The sequence below is a fragment of the Malaya genurostris genome, chromosome 1, assembly GCF_030247185.1.
Source record: "Malaya genurostris strain Urasoe2022 chromosome 1, Malgen_1.1, whole genome shotgun sequence".
In the NCBI taxonomy this organism is placed as follows: Eukaryota; Metazoa; Arthropoda; class Insecta; order Diptera; family Culicidae; genus Malaya; species Malaya genurostris.
Window position 1 is genome coordinate 45,602,661 of NC_080570.1, and position 17,183 is coordinate 45,619,843.

A 17,183-nucleotide genomic window follows, 5' to 3' on the forward strand; every position below is an offset into this window, starting at 1 on the left:
TATGTAGATTTTGATTTTTGATTTTTTCCTTATTTTTGTTATTTTGGTAATCTTTGTATTTTTGTCTATTATTTCATTTTGTATAATTCTTTGTAGATTTTGCGTTCATTGTCATTAAAAAGCTTTTTTATTCTCAGATAGCGGATACAATTAAATGTATGTTATTATGTTTAATGTTTACCTTTAGTATAATAGTTATTTCTTTTGTCGTGAATGTGACTTATTTTACTATGGGACACCTTTTCAAAACCTACCCTGTGGAAGGATCGGTAGAACTTAATCGTGAATATATCGAGTAGTATTTAACACAACACCATATTTTATTCTCCATGCTGTCGAAAACATGATCTGGTAGGTGTATAATGTAAAAATTGACATGTTTTATTTGTTCTAGTCCATTAATATTCGTGCCATGTGTATATTGCTGCAGGTGAACAATTTTTCGCTCTTTTTTGCCCTGTCTCCTTAATTTATGTGTTAGAATAAATTTTGCACAATTCACACGATCTTTCAACTTGTGAGAAATATTCAAAAGTGTGAAGAAACGTGTTAGTTTTATTCGTATTCACGTCATCCAGTTATGTCTCTGGCCTTACCCACCCACTTTTTACTCTCTCACATCAAGAAAAAATCGATCAAGTATCTCCAAACTAGTTTTGTCGAGCAAATCGTATCATGTATCTACACTCAATTTCCAATTAATCGGACAATGCCAATTAGTAGAGTCACGTTCTAGACAATAGCATTAATGAATGAAACTGAAAATACCCAAGAGGCTCGTCAGAATATTCTGCCGATTGCACTACGAAAGATCCGATTAAACAGAGATTTATAATTCTCGAATCGATTTTCCGTCCTCCTTCAGCTGGACGCACAACGCAGTGAAGGCAGTATTTAGTCAGAGAAAATCTGATTACTATTTCCCAGCTGGACATTCTCATATCTCTCAAAACACCGATAAGAACAAAGGCATTGAATTGCATAATATATATAGTACGAATAAGTTATGTACTGCAGAACTCAAGAAAACCGACAAGGAATACTATACCGATATTGTTTTCAGAGTGAGGTAAACTTTATGTTGAAGATTGATGATAGATCCTTGAACAACAGCATTAGCCGGATTTGGAAACGATAAACGATGGGAAGGAAACGTGTAATACATAACGTCAAGAGCATTTAACAGCTTGTGCGAAATGATATGTCTGATATAGATTGTCTTCCAACACAGTTCGAAAAAATCATGTGATTTATCTTATAAGATGCACATCAATGGAGCGTCGTATTTCATACAAATTTATATTCCAGAACATGTAAAATTGTGCGCTTTGAAAATAACATGTCTTGAATTCGAATGAAATAAAAAACAAAAAATCGATAGCACAAGAACATCGGTTACTCAACTGAACCGCAGAGCTCATATCTGTTCATCGAATAATTGATAAATATAAATCCATACAGCGGCACATGGTAGCCGAGTGCAAATTACGCTCGGAGCATGTAAAATTCCGGGCAAGTGGAATATTGCGTCAATTGTAAGATTAAGTAGTTGTGAATTGTATCGTTTTTAGAATTCTGTCACCTGTAAAATTCATAATTTTTTCTGTGAAGGGAACAAATTCGAATTAATAGTCGAACGCTCGCAGCAAGTGCATGTTTTACAACACGTCCACCATTTTGTTTTTTTTTTTCAGCTCACCATAATAAGCGTTCTCTAGTGTGTCGTGTTACCAATTCTTGTTAGACGCCACAATTCATTTACCATTTGCCAGCCCACAAAACACGGACTAGCAGCAGGATTTCTAAACAACACCGTTTCGTCGCGTCGTGGCATCTGTAATCACGTCTGACGAATTGCAGTGCGAAATGCAACCCCGGCAAGCCACCAAGCTGAAGTTCCGGGAAGCAAGCTCAGCTACGATTCATTCGTCCTCTTTGCGATGGCCTCGGGCAGCAGAAACCGGAAGCAGATCGCAATGAGTTTTATTTACTGTTCTCACGCAATGTTTGCATGCAACACCACAGAATCAGCGGAATCCAGCGCCGGAAACGGGGAACCGTATGTTGACTGGTGCCATAGTTTCACTCTGCACGACGTCTCTGGAACAGACGTCAAATTACGTGAATGTGACCGGTACCTACCGATGATGGTCGGTAAAGGGTAAAATGTTTAGTGGAAGAATCGCACGTGACACTGATTGAACCAGTGCCGTTTCATCTGCATCAACAAGAGACTGACAATTTTTCGATGCAGGTATGACACAATGTTCTCGAGCGATTCCAACTGTTCTAGTGCCATTGTTATTGATTTTGGCAGGCAAACGGAATTTAAAACAATACTTTTAGCTTTCCTAAAGATTCGTCATTCGTATGTAACTTTGTTTTTGTTGTTCCTCTATGTAATGCGTTATTTTTTCAATACAAAATATTAGTCAAAGAAACCAACTATACACAGAAAGAAAATATGAAACTTACACGACATGTAAACCGATAGTACTGTGAAATAGACATCAGTTGAAACGAAAACCTATTTTAAAACTATGATTGATGTAAAATTACATTAAAATTCATTTAGTTTTTCATTGAACAAGACTGTATATTTACAAACCGCTTCGTTTTGTAATGTAAATTTCCATTCAATTGCCTGCTCCAAATATGTGCATGAAAGTAAATGTAAAATCACAAAATATTTTTATCTGTGTATGTTTTTCACACTACCCTTTATTAAATAATTATGAAATGAAACGAAATAGACTTTGTTAAATAAACTATAACCGAAATTTCATATTAAAATTGACAAAAGTATTCGTCACTTAGGAAATGTTCTTAGCTCTGGTGCAAAGGATTAATAATTTGTGTTTAATATTTCTTGTGCAATTACCGCTTTCAATCAATCTGACCTTGAGTGAACCAATTTTACACATACCGAGCGTTCAGTTTTATGTCATTCTTCATTTCCCTAAGCTGCTTTTGTGAAGTAACGTGATGTTCACGAACACGCCGATTAAGCACATCCCACAGATGTTCGACTGGAATCATGTCTGGTGATTGAGGGGGTGTTTTAAGTTGATGAAGAGTATTGTAGTATATTTTTCTTTGGCAGCTGAATGCCCGGTTTCTGCCATCGATAAACATTAAATTTACTCTTAACAGGTCATGTCACTTTGTTACAGAAGCTGGTTGGATGATTCTGATATTCTCTTGCTAAGATCATTCTCTTAGCCAGAATAACCTTACTAATTAAAGGTTTCTTACGACACACACGAGCATTATACTGAGCTTTAGTTGAAACTTTGCGCACAGTTCAGAAGCAAACATCTTTTCCACTAAACGCCTATAACTCTGCTCATACTTTTGAAGTTATAGGCTCTTTTTCATTAATTTGAATAACTTTTCGTTTTTCCCTATCCGTTAATTAGCATGGTCGTCCGTTTCTAGCTTCATCATTGAAGTTTTTGCTATGTTTATAGCGTTTAATTATACTCTAAACCGTTGTTCTGGTTCTACAAACGCTTTCAGCTATTTCGGTAACAGATTTGTTTAACCTGAACGAGTTCATAATAATCATTTCCTCGTTTCCACCGTAGTTTCTTTTCCTTTTCTACCCATTTTATTTCAACTGAAACAGATCACGCGAAAACAAACGAATTCTACTCACAACAAACATTTGTATATGATTAATGTCATTTGCAGTGTTACCAGATCTTTCGGCCTAAAAATAACAAACATCTAATTTTTGTGACGAATACTTATGTCCAGCCTGAAATGTGAAGCTAATATGTATTTTATCCAGTAACAATGCATAATGTCTATTTATCAAAATATATGCCATTCAAGTATTTGAAGAACCTGTTACGCTTCAATCTATTATATCTATAAGAAACATAATTTAAGCGAAGTGATTAAAAAATCTATACTGTGCTAATGACGAATACTTATGTCCAACAATGTACCTTTTCTTTCTGATCTAAAATTTTCATTACGATTTATTTTGTTTTGAAAAAGTTATAATTGATGAAGGCCCCAAACAGAAATTTTTTTCGAAAATCCGACATAATCAGGTAAACAAAACGCAATGTCATTCGAACTGGCTAAATACTCAACATTTCCGAGAGGGATGCATCAGGATGCGATCAGCAAGGGACATAAAGCTTTGCTCGGGTATCTACACAATTTTTGAAAACTTCAAGTTACTTTGGATTTGAAAACCTAAAAACTTTCGTGTTCTGGTTCTGTAAAAACGCTCTTCGATCCATGCTACTTGATTATTAAAACAAAAAATAATAATTGTCTGTGATGAAATTGACTGATATTAAGCTAAATCGTGTAAGTCACAGCTAGAAATGTCGTAATACCGATCGATTAATAGAGTAATCGATTAATAACCCAGATAATCGAGTAATATTTAATCGATTAGCCTAAAACTAATATTCGATTATAGAGCTTATCAAATAATTAAAAAAATCCCATAGTAATAATCGAATGAATAATCGAGTAATCGATTAATAACCCAGATAATCGAGTAATATTTAATCGATTAGCCTAAAACTAATATTCGATTATAGAGCTTATCAAATAATTAAAAAAAATCCCATAGTAATAATCGAATGAATAATCGAGTAATCGATTAATAACCCAGATAATCGAGTAATATTTAATCGATTAGCCTAAAACTAATATTCGATTATAGAGCTTATCAAATAATTAAAAAAATTCCATAGTAATAATCGAATGAATAATCGAGTAATCGATTAATAACCCAGATAATCGAATTAAATAATCAAGTAATTCGATATTTCCGACATCCTTAGTCACAGTCTATATAACAATACCAGGGATGCCTGGTTCACAGATTAATCTGTGTTTCACAGATTTTCAATTTTCTGCACAGATTTTAAAAATGACACAGATTTTCACAGATTTCTGAAAATGATCACAGATTTTCACAGATTCTGAAAAAAATCACAGATTTTCACAGATTTTTGAAATCGAGCACAGTTTAGCACCAAAAAGTGCAGAGCGGCTGGTACAGAGAGTGTTGGTAGTGAGACCTTTTTATTTTTGCTCACCAAATTGATTTTGGTCTGCTCTTGGGGTACGGAAAACGGGCACAGATTTCCACAGACAGGTTTTTGGCTTGATATGGGTTCACAGATTTTTGAAAACATGACCTGGCATCCCTGAACAATACTTCTTCAGTTTGCTTACGTACCTTGACCAAAACAGACGTGCGCTCAGGCATTGGTGATAGAAACAAAGCCCGATGCAGTGTAGTGGACAATAGACTATTGTGAGATGGGCAAAAATAGAACAAAAACCACCAGTTCTGATGGCTACACAATCAAGGGGCCAATTGTTATTGACCTCAGAAAAAGCAGTATATTCGACCTTCAGTAAACGAAATCGAAACCATACTTAAAGAAAAATTTTACCTACATTCAGACAAAATTATCTTTGTAAGCCATAGGAACGAATTATGACATTATTTCAGTTATTTATTATTGAATTCAAGATCTTTTTTATACAAATGTAGCGTTTTTTTTTCATACTTTTAAGAAAAAATACGGATACGGCCTTGAGTCTCCTCTTCATGATTGCCCAGTATTTCTCAATAGGGCGGAACTGGGGGCAGTTGGGTGGGTTAAAGGTTTTTCGGAACACTTTCTCTGCATACCATTCTTGAACGACTTTGCTGTAATGACAGCTTGCCAAATCTGGCCAAAACATTACGAGATGGTCGTGGGATCGGATGAACGGCAAAATTCGTTTTTGGAGACACTCTTTCTGGTTAACTTCTCAAATGATGCAATATTCCATTCGTACAGAAATTTACTGGCTCCGAGTGTAATTTGCACTTGGCTAGCAAGTGAGACTGTATGAACTTATATGCACGATTTACCAGCCAAGCAGATATGCGCTTCTGTGGCTCAGCCGGCTAATTGGTGTGCTTTGTGATCTAATGTTTTTCGGTTCAAGTCGCATAGTTGCTGTCGATCTTTTGATTTTTATTACATTCGTTTTAAAGTCATGTAATTTTCAAATCACACAATTTTACATGTTCTTGAATATAAATTTGTGTGAAATATGACGCTCCATTTATGTGCATCTGATAAGATGTAAAATCACAAGAATTTTTCGATCTGTGCTGTTTTAATCCACCTTGTGGTGTAATAATCCCTTGCTCATATCAATCATATTATCTTAACACATGGATCAATAAGTCCCGAGACTAACAATGCAAACAACATTTTTTTTTGCAAATTTTTTTTTATTCATCAACATAATCACCTTTTAGGGTGAACAATGGTTCCAACGTTTTTCCAATTTTTCAATACCATGTTTATAAAAAAAATTATCTTTCGCTTCAAAATTAGCTTCAGTTTCAGCGATGACCTCCTCATTTGAGCCAAATCTTTTTCCGTGGAGCATTTCTTTAAGACCAGCAAAGAGCCAGTAGTCACTGGAGGCTAAATCTGGCGAGTATGGGGGTGGGGAAGCAGATCAAAGCCCAATTCGTTCAATTTCATGAAGGATAGCAAATACACTTCCATATGATATCTGTGTCATCTCAGCAATCTCACGGAGCTTCTCTTTACGATCTTTCATTATATTTTTTGTCACTTCACTCACATTTTCCGGTGTAACGGTTTCCACAGGTCTACCCGAGCGTTCCGCGTCATTTGTGTCGGTACGACCACGTTTAAACTCGGAGAACCACTACAAATCGTTGCTTTTGATGGACAAGAGTCCGGATAACATTTTTCAATCCATTGTTTCGCTTGCACGGTGTTTTTACCCATTAAAAAACAATGTTTTATCAAAACACGAAACTCGGTTTTTTCCATTTTTTTAACAAACTACAAAACGAATTCACTCCAACCTCGATAACTCAGCTGTTTCTGGTCGGATCGACTTAAAATTTTGACCAGTTTCTAGAAAGACGTGGTTACTGGTTTACTACGAGCGCCATCTCTGCTTTAGTCTCGGGACTTATTGATCCCTGTGTTATATATAATACTAACTCAGTTTGTTTGATTGATCTGGTTCTAACAGATCAAAGTCACATTTGTAGTGAACCGATTACTCATGCTGATTTTGACTCAGATCATCTTCCTGTAACATTCAGACTTTCCAACGAAGCTATAATTAATCCAATTAGTTCTATTTTCAACTATCATAGAGCAAATTGGTTGGATTACAGATCTCACATTGAAAATCATGTGGATCATGAAACTATTTTAGAAAATTCTGCGGATATCGACACAGCAATTGATAATTTGAATCATTATATTATCGAAGCTAGAAATCTTTCAGTTCCCAAAGCTCAAACTAAATTAAATTCTCCTATCATCGATGACAATCTTCAACTGCTCATTCGGTTGAAGAATGTTCGTCGACGACAATATCAACGTTCTCGTGATCCTGCTATGAAAAACATAGTTAAGGATTTACAAAAAGAAATTAAACATAGATTTACTCTTTTGCGAAATGAAAATTTCGCTAAAGAAGTTGAACAAATTAAACCATATTCTAAACCTTTCTGGAAACTTTCTAAGGTTCTTAAGAAACCTCAGAAACCTATTCCTGCTCTCAAGGAAGGAAATCAAATACTTCTTACAAATGGCGAAAAAGCTCAAAAACTTGCTCAGCAGTTCGAGAGTGTCCACAATTTTAATTTGAACGTTGTGAGTCCTATTGAAAATGAAGTCTCACTGAAATATGATCATATTTCAACCCAAGTGTTATCACACGATGACATTATTGAGACGAATTTTGATGAAATTAAATCAATTATTAGAAAACTTAAAAACATGAAGGCTCCTGGTAATGATGGAATTTTTAATATTCTTATTAAAAATCTTCCCGATGTTGCCTTGAGACTCCTGGTTAAAATTTTCAACAAGTGTTTTTCATTAGCTTACTTCCCAAAAAGATGGAAAAACGCTAAAGTAATTCCTATCCTAAAACCTGATAAAAACCCAGCAGAAACATCAAGTTATCGCCCAATTAGCTTACTTTCTTCTATCAGTAAACTTTTTGAAAAAATTATCTTGTTAAGAATGATGACTCATATAAATGAGAATTCAATTTTTTTACCAGAGCAGTTTGGATTTCGTCATGAACATTCAACTACTCATCAACTTGTCAGAGTAACGAACATGATAAAATCAAATAAATCTTCTGGGTTATCCACTGGAGTTGCTCTTCTAGACATAGAAAAAGCATTCGACAGTGTTTGGCACAAAGGTTTAATAGCAAAAATGTCTGATTTCCAGTTTCCTATTTATTTGATCAAAATGATTCAAAATTATTTAACTGATCGTACTCTTCAGGTTAGCTATCAGAATTGTAAATCTGAATTGCTACCCGTACGAGCCGGTGTTCCGCAGGGTTCGAGTGTAGCTCCAATCTTGTATAATATTTTCACTTCTGATCTTCCAAATCTACCCGTTGGTTGTCAGAAATCGCTATTCTGTGACGACACAAGTCTGTTAGCCACAGGTAGAAATCTAAGAGTGATCTGCAGTCGCCTACAAAGAAGTTTAAATATTTTCAGTGATTATCTGTCAAAATGGAAAATTAAACCAAATGCAGCAAAAACGCAATTAATTATCTTTCCTCACAAGCCAAGAGCTTCTTTTCTTAAACCAAACAATAATCACATTCTCAAATTGAATGGCTTGGAATTGACATGGTCTGATCAAGCTAAATACTTAGGTTTAACGTATGACAAAAAACTCACTTTCAAGGATCACATTGAAGGAATCCAGGCAAAGTGTAATAAATATATTAAATGTTTATATCCTCTTATAAACAGAAATTCTAAGCTCTGTCTAAAAAACAAATTGTTAATTTATAAACAAATTTTCAGACCAGCCATGCTTTATGCGGTACCAATTTGGTCAAGCTGTTGTTCCACCAGGAAGAAAACGCTTCAAAGGATTCAGAATAAAATTCTGAAAATGATTCTGAAGCGTCCTCCCTGGTTTAGTACAAATGAGTTACACAGACTCACAAATATAGAACCATTAGATGTAATGTCACATAATATTATAAGCAAATTCCGACAAAAATCGATGCAATCTTCAATTGAATCGATTCGCTCTCTGTATTAGTTAGTAAGTTAGTATATAAGTTCCTTTTCCCCATTACACAATACAAGTAGGTTTAGAATTTTCCCTACACAAAAATCTCAGAATTGCGGAAGCAAATGATGTCTTCATGGTAATAACCAAATCATATATATATATATATATATATATATATATATATATATATATATATATATATATATATATATATATATATATATATATATATATATATATATATATATATATATATATATATATATATATATATATATATATATATATATATATATATATATATATATATATATATATAACAGGGCTGAAAAGTCACCACTTGTGGCTGAACACCCAATTTAAATCTTAATAATTTAATTTTAACTCATATTCCAATAAATAGTTATTTAAAAAAAAAAAAAAAAAAAAAAAAAAAAAAAAAACTCAGTTTGTTTGCCCTTCTACTGACAGTGACTACTGATTGGAGTAGTTTTGAGACCGATTTAGAAAACTGTTTACGGTTTTTAGTTTCGCCCCTTTAATTGATGGTGTAAATTTTTAACACACTTTACCCTACTATTCCGGAACTGGAATCCGGATCCAAATGAAATTCATAAGTTTTGTATAGGAATCATAAGACCATTCTTTTGGATCGAAATTTGTAAAAATCGGTAACGCCATCTCTGAGAAAGGTTAGTACACATATTTTAGTTTTTTGCGCATTTTACACCATTACTCCGGAACCGAAAGCTACATATTTTCACATTTTTTGAACATTTCACCCCATAATTCCGGAACCGCAAGTCGGATCCAGATAATGTTCTGGAATTTTATATGGGACAACTCTTTTCGACTGTTTTGTGATCTTCTACTTTCAACGTCCTCTTTCTTGGTTGTCGTCAGACGATCTCCGCACACTCCTGTCTTGTTACATTGGTGACAGTTTACTTTTGCCGCATTCAACAATTTCAGGATTTTTGCAATAGCCGATCAACATGTTGATACGGTGTTCCTCTTGCTTTGATTCAATATTCACATTTGAATAGCAAATGTCAAAGTCGAATAGTAGACATGATTCTTAATATAAGGGCTGTGAAGGTTTTTTCGTACTCGATGGAAAAAATGCGTCCAGTTGAAGTAGACCAATTTTTGAATACTGAATGAGCCTTGCTCCGGTTATAAAGAAACTTATACCAATATTTTGAATTAATCATAATAGAAAGTGTTTTCTCAGCTGTTTTACTTTTGCTTTCAGTTTTACAAATTCAAAAAAAAAACTAGTTTGCCACTGTAAGGCTGCATATTTTATTACAGGTTTCCCTTTGCCTGTGAAAGCGGAACCGAACGGATGCAAACAATAATGTTTGTCAACGCTTTTGTCTGGAACGTGCCAATATCTGCCGGCTGCTATTTATTATTGTTCTTCCGTTAATGGACTACGTGTTCAGCATGATCGCTGACGAAATGGGATCGTGCGTGGGCTCGAGTCATTGTTCCCATTTTCATCTCAATTTTCGTATTCCGAACGCACCTTCCTTCATTCGCCATTAGTTTTAACGGTGCGTGGTAGATTAATAAATAGGACAAGCGCACTATACAGGATTGGGATAATTGAGCAAATATCCAATATTATTCGCTAACCAATTTGGGACGACTTTTTTCCTGACTCCAGCAACCGACAGGAACCGAATAGTGGCAATTTGCCCGGGGTTTGGTTCAAAAAATCATCAAAAATGATTAAATCTGGAAATGTAAATGGGAAAAACGGGAGAGGACAGTAAGTGCATCGTAAATGTCTAAAAAATACATAGCGTGCCAATTGCAATCATCATAAATGGGCAATGAGACAGACAGAAAACATACATGAAATAGTGCCGCTCCAAATATGTGTGTGTGTACATGAAATGCATGACGGGATCGGAAAATCTAAGTGCTGAAGCAACTGTGCTGGTGTGTAGGGAAAAGTTATTTAAGACTAATACTAAAACTCAGTCTGCAACCATATGCATGCAAAATATGCAATATGCCCGCGGTGAAGTGCAGATTACCGGATGTGGTTGTGTGCTAGAGATCGGTTTTCCTCGGCTGCCTAGTACAGGTTATTATTTTTTTGCTCTGTTTAGTTTGGTTACGGTTCTACAGAGCATATGATACACACTTGTGGGATCAGCATTAATCGGATTTTGTTGACATATTCGGGTGAGTTTTAGTTGAATTCACTCAATTTTTTACTAGTTTTATTGGTTGAGTTCAAATGGTATTTTTGTTGGCTACATACAACTAAAGGGAATTTTAATTAGATCTGATTAGCTTAAGTAATTCCAATCAACTTTCTCAACATCCTGTTTACGAATCACTAAACTGTCTCTGAGTAAAAAAAAATCTTTGAGGATCTTTGTTTTGCGTTTTGCTGTCTTCGTGCTCAGCGAAGTGACAGCATTCAAATACAACAATGGTTATGACAATACCCAGATAACTAATAAGCACATACTAATGCCGCATTATGAGAGCAAATGTTCTCTAATTGGCACTTCAAGCTAAATTAGGGCCGACTTTGCAAAATATACGGCTCTTCGTAGATAATGGTTATTTATGACCGGTGAGCATTCTGAAAGCGAAATTCTGATAGTTTTACAACAGATGAGCTTTCAGTTTGCAGGTATAGAGTTATAACAATTGTTGGTGCTCATAAAGGGCTATTTTACTGCCATTATTAACGCTTACTGGTTACCTAGGTATCAACAGATATGTTAGTGAAATCAACAACATTTTAGTTCAAACAATCAGGGCGTGGAACAATTACAATTTCAATATTGTAATTTTGTGATGTGCGAGTTCTCAGTGAAGCTGCTTAACTATATCTCAAATATCTCTGCCCGACGAACTATGGAGTGAAATAGTTTTTGAACAGCTACAGCAGAGTTATATAACGATTTACGAAAGCGAGGTCAGCCAGATTAAAGTGAAGAACATGGTAGGTCCCAATTCAAAACCAGTATTTGAGCCTAGGGTAGTCCATGTCCAGATCCAAGACCATGGTATAGATCAAAACCTGAAATTAGGATAGTAATATAATAAATCCAGCCCCAGGGCATGGATCTCCAAATCCAGATCCATGGATGGTTTCGGGATTCTGGAACTGAGCTAGATTCTAGACCCGGATTTTGCTCCTGGACCCGAAGCTGTATTCTGCACCTGAATTTGAATTCTAGAACGGATATTCCGTGCCCAGATTCTAAAACTGAATTCAGAATCTGAGCTCTGAAATTCTAGACTTGAATTTAGAGACCTGGTTTATTGAACTGAATTCTGGACCTGAATTCTGAAACTGGCATTTGCACCTGAATTCTGGACCCGGACTCTTTACCAGAAATATGGACTCGGATCCTGAAACTGCATGCTGAAACTGAATTATGGACCTGAATTTTGGAATTTAATTCTGAATTTGAATTTTGGATCCGTATACTGGAGCCGATTCAGGAACTGTATTCAAGAGCTAAACTCTGTACTGAATTGAATTTAGGACCTGGATATACACTCCGAATTCTGGAGACGAATTCTCCGAAAACTGGAGACGATTCTGGATCCGGATTCTAGATTCGGATTCAGGACCCAAATTCTTTTGCCCCTGGACCCGAAACTATATTCTACACCTGAATTTGAATTCAAAAACTTATATTCCGTGCCCAGATTCTGGAACTGAATTCAGAGTCTGAGTTCTGAAGTATTGGAATTCTAGACTTGAATTTAGGAGTTTAATTCTGAGCCCTAATTTTGGATCCGAATACTGGACCCGAGTTCTGGTCCCAGATTCGGGAACTGTATTCAAGAGCTAAATTCTGTACTGAATTCTAGACTTGAATTTAGGACCTGGATTTACACTTCGAATTCTGGAGACGAATTCTGGATTCGGTTTCTGGATCCGGATTCTGGACCCAAATTCTAAACTGCATTAATGAAGTGAACTCGGGAACTTAATTCTGAACCTAAATTCTTGACCCGAATTCTAGCCCCCGGATCTTGAAACTGCATTCTGGAGCTAAATGCTGGTACTGAATACCAAATCTGAAGCTGAGCTGGATTCTAAAATTGTATTCAAGACTTGATTTCTGGAACTGAGCTCTAAAACTGGATTCTAGAACTGAATTCAGAGCCTGAAATCTAAGCCCAGATTCTCTACCCGAAATATGGACTCGGATCCTGAAACTGCGAGCTGGAACTGAATTCTGGGCCTGAATTTTGGAATTAAATTCTGAACCTGAATTTTAGACCCAACTTCTGGTCCCGGATTCTGATCTTGCATTCAGGAGCTAAATTTTGTAGTAAATTCTAGACTTGAATTTAGGACCTGGATTTGCACCTGAATTCTGGAGACGGATTTTGAACTAAGCTCTGGAACTTAATTCTGAACCTGAGTTCTGGCCGCCGGATTTTGGAACTTAATTCTGGAGCAAAATTTTGGAACTGAATTCCAGATCTGAACCCTTGTGTTCAGAACTTAATTGCTGGAAATGAGTTATAATACTGGATTCTGGAACTAAATTCAGACAAAATTGAGTTAAAATACTGGATTCTGGAACAAAATTGGACCTGAATTCTGAACACGGATCCGAGAACTGCATTCGGGAATTAAATTCTGGACCTGGGTACTGGAACTGAATGCTGAAGTTGAATTCAAGATCCGGATTCTGGAATAGAATTGCGAACTGAATTCTGGATCCGGATCTAGAAACTGTATTTAGGAACAGAATTCTGAGTCTGAATTCTCAAACTGAATGCTGACTCTAATCTCTGGAACCCGAATTCTGGCCCCCGGATCTTGGAACTAAATTCTAAACTTGGATTCTGAAAACTAATTCCAGACTTTGATTAGGAACTCAAGCCCTCAATTCAGGATCTGACTTGAGTTTAGGACATGATTTCTGGAACTGAGTTCTGAAAAATTCAGAATTAGTCATAGTCATTTAAATAACAGAATATGCTTCTACAGATAAAGATCAATAAATTTACACCTAATGGAATATTTAGACATAAAATTCGAAGAACTCAGATTTTCATTTCCAGCATCGAAAAAGGATGCTTCACTCGTATCCGTTGTCGCGATACGGATTTTTTGTTGTGGAACAAAGTCAGGATATATCATTTTTCGATATTGTTCGCATCGTTAGTGTTGTTTCGGTTGCGCGTTCGATTCAGTTCGTCGAGTACGCAAAATGTCTGTGTGTATGTGTAACATTTTTTTGCACTACCTTTACTCGGAGATTGCTGGACCGATTTTAACAAACATAGATTCAAATGAAAGCTCTTTAGATTCCATACTAAATTCCTAAATTTTGTGTGGACTTCCGTTTCCGGAGTTTTGGGATAAAATGTGTAAAATACGAAAAAATGTTTACTAACTTTTCGCAGAGATGGCGCGACCGAATTCCACAAACTTAGATTCGAATGAATGGCCTTATAGTCCTTTACAAAACAGCTTAATTTCATATGGATCCGACTTCCGGTTCCTGAATTAAAGTGAGCGGTGTAAAAATTAAAGTTTTCAATTACTTACTCACTTTTCTCAGAGATGGTGTTACCAATGTTTAGAGATTTAAATGAATGGAACTTCTGAATTTCATCTAGATCCGACTTCCGATTCCAGAGTTATAGAATAAAATATTTCAAAACTGTTATACCGTCACTTAGAGCGGCGAAACAAAACAAGAAAAAAAACTCTAAACTTCCCTCAAGGCTACCTCAATCGGTAGTCATTATCAGTAGATGGCCAAACAAACCGATTCCGGTTATCCTGGTTCCCGGTTTCCGATTCCGGAGGCACCGGAAACAGTGATCATATTTTTCCAAATGGATCTCACTTACTCTTCTCAGCGATGGTTTGACCGATTTTCACCAACTTAGATGACACATGATTTTCACAAATGAAAGGTCCTATAAAATCGAATGTGTGCACACACTGATGATCACTCTACTGCAGTAAACTTCACATTCTGATACACAACCTTCGCCGTCGCACCAAATGGGCATCATCCCGTCCTTCATTCGTTTCTCTTTCTACCGAAGCTCAATTTCACAACCGTCAGTTTATCTCTTGAAGTATTAAAATATCTCTTACAATTGAATGAGAAAGCGGCCTTCCAGTGAGGTTCATGTTACAAAATAAACATAAATTAATTGTTCCTTCTTTCAGCTTTCATTTTTAATATTTCGAAACACATCCCAATACCATTCAAACAGTCGAAATTATCGATTTTAAATTGCTGGTGATAATTGAAAACTGAAATGAGAACCGCCACCCTTTATTTATCATTAGGGTCAGAGAGATTTTTGTGTTATCGAGTTGATGTTTATGCCTATTCATTCGCACTTGCTCACTACCCACAGTGAAGACAAGGGAGACAATGAAACAGGTAGACTACTTGGCACTACAAACTGAGAAAGCTAAACTTCAAGTGTCAAGGTACGGTCATTCAATTGACGGTTAATTCTGGGAGCTTCGGCAACAAAAGTAAAATGAATGAGAAGTGATATGCTGACAGTCAACGGCACAAATTTCATTTTCATCTAATAATATTCGATTGAAATGAAGTTTTACCGCACTGCACAGTGGTCCCAATCATGTGAAACCACGCGTTTTTTTATTTGTGTTTCAGGGGTTAATTTTTTAGCTTTCATGTCTTCAGAAAAATTTCTGTTTCAAATAATCCGCTTCTTTTAATGTAATCAGAGTTGTCATTAATCCACCTACAAGTGAGTTAAAAAAAATATTTCGCATACAATACGAGATAGATCATTTATGGCTTTAAAAAAACTGTAGATCATGATCAAACAAAAAAACATGCCGAAGACATAAACACTTTAAAATCCGCTGGTGTCGAGATATGATGCATTGTTTATTAGAGACCCCCAAAATCAAGTTTTTCTATCATAACTTTTTTTCATTTAATTTTTAGAATTCTCGGATGTTCTACAAATATATTTTAATTATCAAAATACATATTTTTGTCAAAGACTGCATATTTTTAAGTTCACAAACTGAAATATTTTTGAGCAATTTAATCAGAAAATACTACATATTCAAGTATCAATATCTCGAAAATGTGAAAATATGTGGAACCAATTTCAACACAGTTTGAACGTATGGTAAAAACACTATTAGAAAAATTAATAGTCACAACTTAAATTCACTTAAATTTACATGAAAACAAACTTAAAAAAAAGCATGTTCTACCATTATCCAATATGTATGTAGCACCTTAACATACAGTATTCATTAACCTTGCACCTTAAATTCAATATTGATCAAAGTAAGCGAGAAAAAATAACTTGATTTTGGGGGTCTCTAATAAACAATGCATCATATCTCGACACCAATGCATTTTAAAGTGTTTATGTCTTCAGCATATTTTCTTGTTTGAACATGATCTACAATTTTTCTAAAAACATAAATGCTATATCTCGTATTGTATGCGAAATAATTTTTTTAACTCACTTGTAGGTGGATTAATGACAACTTTGTTTATATTGAAAGAAGTGGATTATTTCAAACAGAAATTCTTCTGAAAACATGAAATCACTAAAATTAACCCCTGAAGCACAAATTAAAAAAAAAAACCTGTTTTAATCCACCTAGTGGTATAAGGATGCCTTTCTCATATCAATCATACTATCATATAAAGGGTGATTTTTTAAGAGCTTGAGAACTTTTTTAAACAATAAAACGCATAAAATTTGCAAAATCTCATCGGTTCTTTATTTTAAACGTTAGATTGGTACATGACATTTACTTTTTGAAGATAATTTCATTTAAATGTTGACCGCGGCTGCGTCTTAGGTGGTCCATTCGGAAAGTCCAATTTTGGGCAACTTTTTCGAGCATTTCGGCCGGAATAGCCCGAATTTCTTCGGAAATGTTGTCTTCCAAAGCTGGAATAGTTACTGGCTTATTTCTGTAGACTTTAGACTTGACGTAGCCCCACAAAAAATAGTCTAAAGGCGTCAAATCGCATGATCTTGGTGGCCAACTTACCGGTCCATTTCTTGAGATGAATTGTTCTCCGAAGTTTTCCCTCAAAATGGCCATAGAATCGCGAG

The 17,183-nt window shown here is 35.4% G+C and overlaps 1 protein-coding gene across 2 annotated transcripts in view; it reads right to left on the minus strand.

Annotated features, from left to right (window-relative positions):
* The window catches only part of LOC131438456 (5-hydroxytryptamine receptor 1-like), a 212,820-nt gene that overhangs the window by 174,782 nt on the left and 20,855 nt on the right, over window positions 1–17,183 (minus strand). The window lies entirely within an intron of this gene.